Source organism: Maylandia zebra, linkage group LG16 (assembly GCF_041146795.1).
Source record: "Maylandia zebra isolate NMK-2024a linkage group LG16, Mzebra_GT3a, whole genome shotgun sequence".
NCBI classification, from domain to species: domain Eukaryota; kingdom Metazoa; phylum Chordata; class Actinopteri; order Cichliformes; family Cichlidae; genus Maylandia; species Maylandia zebra.
The window spans coordinates 8,884,279-8,892,160 of record NC_135182.1 but is presented as its reverse complement, the minus strand read 5'-3'; the positions used below and the strand labels follow the sequence as shown (position 1 = coordinate 8,892,160).

Genomic DNA, 7,882 nt, shown 5'->3' with positions numbered 1-7,882 from the left:
CTCAGTCGAACCAGAACGCCAGATCTTCTCCCTCTGCGTCGGCGTTTGCGGCCTCCAGGGCCAGAGAACAAAGGCGTCTCAGGTGAGATGAATGGGGGGTCTGCAAACGGAGCGTCCGTGTTGCAAAACTTGAACTCCGGAAAGTTATAAGAAAGACCGTCTTTTATGTCCAGTAAGGTTTGTCGGTCGTACACAAGGAGACAAGTGCTGCTCGTGAAAAAATAAAGGAAAAGTAAAATTAAACACAGAAGAAAGCCGTTGCTTGGGGGAGCTCGCGACGAGGCTGCCATACTGCCATACTCGGCGCCATCTTCGGAATACGTTACTCACATTGGGTGATAGAAGTAACTTTTAAGTTTAAACTGCAGATGTCTATTATTAAAAGATACCTCCGTTATAAAGCTTTCAAATGTATTAAAATGTTCATATATTTTTGTATCACATGCCATTACATCCTGACACACACACACACACACACACACACACACACACACACACACACACATGCTAATAAGTAAGCTTGAAAAACAGGAAATGCTACGCAACTGTCTCTTGGTATAAATAAATCTGACTGCAATGCCTCGGTTGTGAGTATGATCCAATCTCTCACCCGTGCACGTAGTTCTCTGAAAACTCTCTGACTGTCTTGTATTCCTTCATTGTACTTAAAATGTCACAAAACCACTGACATTTAATTGGTCCTTCGAGCCGGAGAGTTGACTGATATTACTATATCGATTATTAGTCCAACTGTCCACAGACGGAGTCTTCGGATCCTGACGTCGTGACCGCCTGCACTGCAAACGCTCGCTTCCAGGAAGACGAGGAAAGCCCACAGTCGTAAATTCGTCTGCTGGCCGGTGCTTACACAGGCTTCACGGCGACAGGACTCGATAACACCGGAAAAGAACACAGCGCTACTTTGAAGGTGAATATAACACAGTCATAAACATCATGCGTTTGAAATAAATCGACTTTACAACGACACTCATACCTGTAGAATCCTGTGTGGACACTAAGGGAGGTCCTGTGTGGGCCGAAGGTTCGAAAGTAACCTATAAGACGGGATTGCACTTCCTGTGTGGATCGCACCCGCTAAAAACTTTAACAAGGGAAGGTTAGAAAGTAACCTATAAGACGGGATTGCACTTCCTGTGTGGATCGCGCCCGCTAAAAACTTTAACAAGGGAAGGAGTGTCGAGTAAAAGCAGGTTTTCGTTTAGGCGCAATGTATGTGTGTAAAGAGTAAGTACGCCTTTGAATAGAGACTCTAGGTCTCTGTACTACTCTTCTGTTTTCCTGTGAGGTATTGTGTGGTGGGGAAGAGAAAAGGTTGCGCTTCATCGCATAAAATTGGGGCCGCCCTGAGTTTAGCTCAGGGTAGAAGGCTGCCTCAATAACCTCCTCCGACCTTTGTATCCACCAAACTTCATAGTGTATGTGTTGGCAGTATTAATAAAATAAAAATAAAACAAATAAATTAAAATGGGAAATAAACCCACAAGACCTGAATTAACCGCTGATGAGCAGTGGATGGAGAAAATCCATCCAGGTGCCGGCCAAAATAAGCGCAAATAAGGGAGACCCTCCAAACAGAACTAAATAATGAAATATAGTTGGCATGACGATCATGCCCAGATTGTATAAAATAAATAAAAGGAAATCATTCACATGAAAACCTTTTCTATAAAAAGAGATGCATAAGGTAGATTAAGGCTGTGTCATTGTTCAGCCAAGGAAAGTGCGTGAAAAGATAAATGTCTCCATCTTGGAAATGGGTGAGACTGCAGCTCGCCCACAGTCCTTGATGGATACAAAATAAAATATAATAATAAACTACTTGGTTCGACATGCAACAGAGAGAATGAATGTGACTGAAGGTTGGATCTGAGATGAGGCAAACAGAAGACCAGTCTAAAAAGTAGGCACAAACCTGTTCAGAGAAAAAGCAAATTTGTACAGATTGGATGAATTCTAAATTATCTGTTTGCTGAGTAAGATGATCCTAACTATTAATAATATTAATAATGATATAAAATAATAACAGGAAGTATCCTAGTCAGTATGATGTGAGATGGATAATTGTTATGAAGTAGTCTGCATCAAGCTTAAGGTTTGCTCAAACTCAGTATAATGACATATGAGATGAAGAAAATAAAGGCAATATTTGAACCAATTAGGTGCATAGAGGCACTTAACCTGTTTGAAAACCTGTCATTTATCCTAGATAAAAGATTACTGAGATGTGGAGCACATTTATAATAACAACTAATAGGCCAAACCCTGTAGATAATAGCTAAACCTACAGGATTGAGAAGCTGAATTAAATATGTGGACACTGCTAAGTTGATGAGCATGTTACACTTTTTTATCTTTGTTTTATTTGTTTTTTAGAGCAGAGGCTGCATGCTATTGAAAGCCCACACATGCAGCTGTCTGTGAGCTCAGTTTTTCCCTGACACTTCTGCTTTGTTTCTGGCAGCATTTTTCTTTGTCTTTTTGTGTCCTGACTCAATACAAGCAGCGCTACAACCAGTGTATGAGAGAATCAGAACCATACTAGCCCCAAGACCTGATTATGCAAAAATAGGAGAGACTAAAAAAAAAGAAAATGAGACAGCCTCTGATTTTCTGGATAGACTGCCCCCAGTCTTCCGACAAAACTCAGGTTTAGAATATACTGAAGGCCCGGAGACACCATACCAACAACAGCTAAAAAAATGCATTTTTGAAGGGCCTCCTCCCAAAAGTTAGAGCTCATGTAGATAAACATTGGGTCACCCAAAATACTGGGAACCTACCCGATGCTTTGCAGTATGCAGAACATGCAGTGAAAGTCCAAAAGAACAAAGCAGCCCTGTGGAGTTTTTGTAGTAACCACTGAAGGAGAAATCGTTGCATACACAGGAAGAAATCCACAAAAAGGGAAAGGCAGGAAACAGAATAAAGATGATAAAGAACGACACAGAAGGTGTTATAATTGTGATAAAGAAGGGCATTTTGCCAGAGATTGCAGGAAAAGACAGAACACACACATGAGGGCTGGCTTCAAGGCCGCAGGACAGGCTGTATGAGATACACTCTGGGGTGGGTTTTAAATGTAAAGCCCAGCACCCACCTAACTGACTCTCCAGCCTCATGCCTTGTAACTGAGAGGGCAGAATGATCGCAGTTGGCACCTGTAGATGAAACAGACATTGTAAACTTGCCAAAATCCCTATGGTCCACTGGACCAACAGATGTCGGCCTGATAAAAAACGCTGACTCAATACAAGTAAAGGTAATCTCAAAACACAGACCAATGAAGCCGCAATATCCACTATCTGCAGAAGCAAAAAACGGAATCCGCCCAGTTATAGCAGATATGGAAAAAGCAGGCATTCTCATAAAAACAAATAAAACAACGTGTAACACACCTATATTTCCAGTAAAAAAAGCAAACACAGGGAAATATAGACTTGTTCACGACTTAAGAGCAATTAATGACATTACAGAACAAATACCTCCTGTTGTGGCGAATCCACATACAATATTGAACCAAGTGTCACCCAGAGAAAAATGGTTCTCAGTCATAGATCTTTCTAATGCATTCTTTTCCGTGCCCCTGCACCCAGAGTCACAAGGGCTATTTGGCTTCACGTTTGATAACCAGAAATACACATACACACGCTTACCGCAAGGTTTTCAAAATAGTCCAACACTATATGCGGAAGCTCTTAAGCACTCAATGTCTACTTGCACTCTGCCTGCTCCAGGAAAGTTCCTACTATACGTAGATGATATTCTGGTGACCGGAAACACGCAGACAGACTGCAAGGCAAACACCCTCACCGTGCTATATCACCTAGCACAGCAGGGTCACAAAGTGTCACAACACAAGTTACAACTGTGGCAGTCAAAGGTCATATATCTAGGTCATGAACTGACAGACTGACAACTGACATATCTAGGTCAAGGCAGACAGCGTTTAGACAGCAGAAAAGTAGCTGTACAATACGCTTCTAAGCCTGTCGCCAAACAACAAATGATGAGTTATTTAGGTCTTTGCAACTTTTGCAGATGTTGGATACCTGAATATGCACTGCTGGCCACCTTTGCAAAACTTGATCTATGGCAAACACTTAGTTCTGAAAGATGACATAAAATGGACACCAGAGGCAGATAAAGCATTTATTGACTTGAAACTTGCCCTGCAAACAAGCACAGTTTTAGCTTTGCCTGACTGTGACAAGCACCCTCCTTCCTGCAGAAGTAGATGGTGCCGAACACAGCTGTATGCAGAAGCTACCTTAAAAAAAAAAAAAAAAAAAAAAAAAAAAAATGAAACCCCGACCAGACATTTTTAGTACACTGCAGCCTACTGTTTTAGAAGCGAAACCTTTAGCTTCCTCTTTTTCAGCACAGAGTGAATAACTAACGGCTATCATACGTGCATGATGCGCAAAGATCAAGATATATATATTCACACTGACAGTCAATATGCGTTGCACACCAAAAAAGATAATTCAGCAATTACTGAAGGCAATAACTTCGCAGGCCAAGCCGCAAAGAAGGCCGCACGGCAACCAATATGAACTTTAATGTCTGAAACTTTACAGCTAATACCACTTGATGTACTTCAAAATGAATAGGAAGCCGCTCCTATAGAGGAGCAAAAGAAATGGTTAAAGTGTGGAGCACGGCTACAAAATTGCTACACAAGACAGCAGCATTAGTGACAAATAGCTTAAAGCATTTGTCAAGGGGTGGAATGATGAGTATCCTCCCCAAACACTTCTATACTCAAAATTTTGAAGCTTCAGCACAAGAGCCTATCAGAACATGCATGATTTGCCAGAAACATAATGCCCAAGGGAATCTAAGGCCCCAAAGAGGTCATTTCCCCACTCCACCTCACCCATTTCATACCATACACATGGATTTTATCCAACTAAACAAACTAACACCTTTTGAGATAGAGCCAATAGATAAATCAATAAGAGAAACAACATTAGCAGAATGGATGGCAAAGCTGCTAGAGAATAAAGAAATAATAACGAACAATCAACTGCCGAGTGATTCTCTTCCAGTCTCTTCCAGGTTGAAACCAGGCGACTGGATCCTGATCAAAGTACTCCAAAGAAAAAACTGGAGCACTCCCAGGTGGGAAGGCCCCTACCAGGTCCTGATCACCACGCCCACGGCATGCAAAATTGCTGAACGACCTTCGTGGATTCATCAAAGTCACACCAAAAGGGTAGAGCCTACCTAAAGCATAGACCCTAGTCTCCTCCAGACCTCTTTGTGTTCGCCCGGTGGGGGGTAGGGTGATCAGGTGGCAACACTCGTGAACCCACCTCTCTGGCCGGGGTCTACTCACTGGGGGTCTTGAGAGAGAGACACAAGGTCAAGAAGAAGAGACGCTCACCCAAGGGAAAATCATCCAATCAAGATGATCAACATGCTATTACCAACTCTTCTGAGCCTGCTGGTTGTCTCCCAGACACACGGGTTCAACCCTTGTAATGACACAGACGGACAGGCAAAGAAAACAGACGACCTTTACCTGTGTTACAACAAGACAAGCTTCACCTCTACCGTATGGATACCTTTTAACTCATTCTACATAGGAGGATACAAAGCCGAAGCCTGGAAAGGCTACGACTGGTACCTATCCAGTTCAGACGGAAACAACCCAGGATGGGACACCGTTTTCACTTATACTGGAAATGATTGGATGCCATATCAAAGCAGTTAACTGCAAGAATCAGCAAAAAACCTTTCAAAGCAAATGAACTTGACGAAGACAGCTGAACACCTGATCCTCAACTTCCACACGCTGAACAACCCATTGCTGGAGAAGCCACCAAAATCACAGAAAAGAACCCACCTGGTTCCAACGCTGGCAAGTAGCTCTAACTGCTACCATCTGACCCTATTTATCTACAAGAGCGGAAAAGATCCACATCACTTCGTGTCAATATGCAATAACATAACGAAAGGCATGGTCCCATCATCCACAGAGGCGCCACAGGAAGAAGACGAACCAAACGGAAGCCCGGCTTTATCTGCAGGCCCACTCTCAAAAACGATGAAAACTGCCATAATAGTGGGACCAAAACTAAAGCCAGACGACTGGTTCCGAGTCACCACAGGGATCACAGGACACTCAAATAACTGGTTACTACTGGCAGAACAAGCAGCTCAAGATGCTAGTGATGACTGCATGGTCTGCCTAGGACCAAGACCAATACTGAGAGTGGTACCTGCACCTATGGAAGAAAACTGCCTGACAGCTGTAATGAACCATACCAACATTCAAGACAAGAACTGCACAAAATGGGACAGAATCTTTCCCATCACCAACGAAGAAAAAAGAAAACCCATATTCTCACAAGATGTGATGGTAGCAAACCACACCTGCATAAATATGATAGGCCCAGGAGAAAGGCTGGGAAGCCTCAACGCAACTAGCTGCCTAACCATTACAAAGGTGGACTCCTCATTCAAGCCACGAAGCAGAGCTGATGTCTGGTGGCGGTGTGGAGACCTAAACCTGTATGATCGTTTGCCTAACAACTGGATCGGCATGTGTGGATTGGTATCACTGTTGTTACCCATTCAGGTTGTAAAACTCAAAGCCACGGATATAACTATAACAGAGGACGACTGAAGATAAACCCACGACAAAAGAGATCAGCACCAGAACAACCTGGACCAGACCCAACGTACATCGATGCCATAGGCATTCCCAGAGGAGTACCAGACGAATATAAACTAGTGGACCAAGTGGCTGCCGGTTTCGAATCGTCGGTGTGCTGGTGGTGTACAATCAACAAGAATGTGGACCGAATTAACTATATCCACTATAACGTCCAGAGACTAGGAAACCTGACACAATCAGGCTTCCATGCAGTGGCCGAGCAACTAAGAGCCACCTCACTGATGTCTTTCCAGAACAGAATTGCATTGGACATGCTACTGAGCGAGAAGAATGGGGTGTGTTCGATGTTCGGAGAGCAATGTTGTACCTTCATCCCTAACAACACCGCAGCTGATGGAAGTCTGACCAGAGCCCTAGAAGGCCTGAAGACTCTGAACGAGAAAATGAAGGAGCATTCTGGAGTTGACACTTCTACGTGGGACAACTGGATTGACATGTTTGAGATATATCGGAGTTTTGTGTCATCAATCCAGGTATCTGTAGCAGTATTCGCAGCCATACTCACCTTGTGCGGATGCTGTTGCATACCTTGTATCAGAGCACTGATAAACAGACTCTGAGGAAGAAGAGGACAACATATAAATAAGGAAAAAGAATTTATAATGTTGAACATTTAACTTTGCTAAATGACACTCTAGTTGAAAATGTACCCGCAAGTGACTAGAAGTTGATAAGATGCAAAATATTTGAACAACAGCAGGGAATGATAGAAGTAACTTTTAAGTTTAAACTGCAGATGTCTATTATTAAAAGATACCTCCGTTATAAAGCTTTCAAATGTATTAAAATGTTCATATATTTTTGTATCACATGCCATTACATCCTGACACACACACACACACACACACACACACACACACACACACACACACATGCTAATAAGTAAGCTTGAAAAACAGGAAATGCTACGCAACTGTCTCTTGGTATAAATAAATCTGACTGCAATGCCTCGGTTGTGAGTATGATCCAATCTCTCACCCGTGCACGTAGTTCTCTGAAAACTCTCTGACTGTCTTGTATTCCTTCATTGTACTTAAAATGTCACAAAACCACTGACATTGGGTAACTTGACAGAATACGTTACTAACTACATTTTAGGCCATGCATTCTGTAATCTGTAGTGGAATACATTTTTAAAGTAACCTTCCCAACACTGTCTGGCAGTTTCAATGCATTGGA

The 7,882-nt window shown here is 42.7% G+C and overlaps 1 long non-coding RNA gene across 1 annotated transcript; it reads left to right on the top strand.

Annotated features, from left to right (window-relative positions):
- Nucleotides 1-343: 343 nt before the first annotated feature.
- LOC143412950 (uncharacterized) lies at nt 344-7,705 on the top strand. Its single transcript, XR_013093470.1, has 2 exons — nt 344-928; nt 5,070-7,705. It is a non-coding gene; the product is annotated as an uncharacterized LOC143412950 (long non-coding RNA).
- Nucleotides 7,706-7,882: the final 177 nt, after the last annotated feature.